This window comes from Hipposideros armiger, unplaced genomic scaffold, assembly GCF_001890085.2.
Source record: "Hipposideros armiger isolate ML-2016 unplaced genomic scaffold, ASM189008v1 scaffold_577, whole genome shotgun sequence".
NCBI lineage: Eukaryota > Metazoa > Chordata > Mammalia > Chiroptera > Hipposideridae > Hipposideros > Hipposideros armiger.
The window spans coordinates 81,416-82,630 of record NW_017731927.1 but is presented as its reverse complement, the minus strand read 5'-3'; positions in this window follow the sequence as shown (position 1 = coordinate 82,630).

Below are 1,215 nucleotides of genomic sequence, written 5' to 3'. Positions count from 1 at the left end.
GGAAGTTCTAGTGGGGGCTGGGTACGTGCCCATGGAAAAGACTCCTGGGTTCGTTCTGAAATCTAATGACCAGCATTTGGGCATTAGGCAAGAGTCTTCATTTCATTTCAAATCCTACCTACTGGGTTCTTTCATTCAATAAAATCAACCAAGTGCTTTCTCTGTTCCAGGCTCTACGCCTGGCAATGGCCTGACTCCATGCTAAACTCGAACAAGGCAAGCTTTCCTTGTTTCAGCTTCAGTCTGTCTTCTTCTGTTGGCTGAAACAAAGATAGGCTATTCTCCTTCATCCAAACTGGGTCATTTAGATACTTCGGAGAACTTTTCTCAATAGATCTCCTGTAGATATTTTATACATCGTATTGGAGTTCTTGAACAATAGCATCCAAAAAAGCCAATTACATATAAAAAGAGATACTTGTGAGATTGTGATTTATAATAATAAGTCATCCCTTCTAGCACAGTGCTCCTAAAATCCTTGGACTTTGTTAGGTGATGAGAGTGACAAAGGTGTCTCTTGTTATGTATGTTAATGAGGCGGCTTTTGGACCACCAAAATAAATTACAAACAACTCATCTGAATCTGTTTTAGGAAGATGCTTCAATTACTATAGAGCCTACCCTGAATTCAACACAAAATACCTTGGACTGGATGGAAACAGCAAAACTGATGCAGTTGTCTCCATGTCTGAAAAACCCCAAACGAAGCTCTGGAGCACAAGCAAACCTTGTTAAATGATACAGGAGTACCATTTGGATATGTACTTTAATTATTTTTAGTAGAAAGACAGCCAAATTAAGTTGCCTTGTCAATATCATCCAAAAGAGCTATTAATAACCGAGAACAGAGTCCAAGTATTGACTATCAACTATTATTGAAAATGGCTTGAGATGACCATTCAAAGGGAACAATGGCACAAATTATCCTGCCCACTATCGAATTTTTTTTTAAATATTTTTATTGGGGAATTGGGGGAAGAGAACAGACAAGTTGCTGTTGTTTTGTTCTTCAGTCTAGTTGTGGAGGACATTGCTTCACTGGCCCAACTTGGCACCATCATTGTGCTCTTCCTGAGCGAGGCAGATCAGCCACCGGCTACTGGACGGCCGCTCACTGAAGCTGCTGGCCGCTCACGCTGGCTGCTGGCTACACACGGTAGCCCATGGCAACCCACTGCAGCAGGGGCTGCAGCCTATGCCCGTCCCCGGTGACTC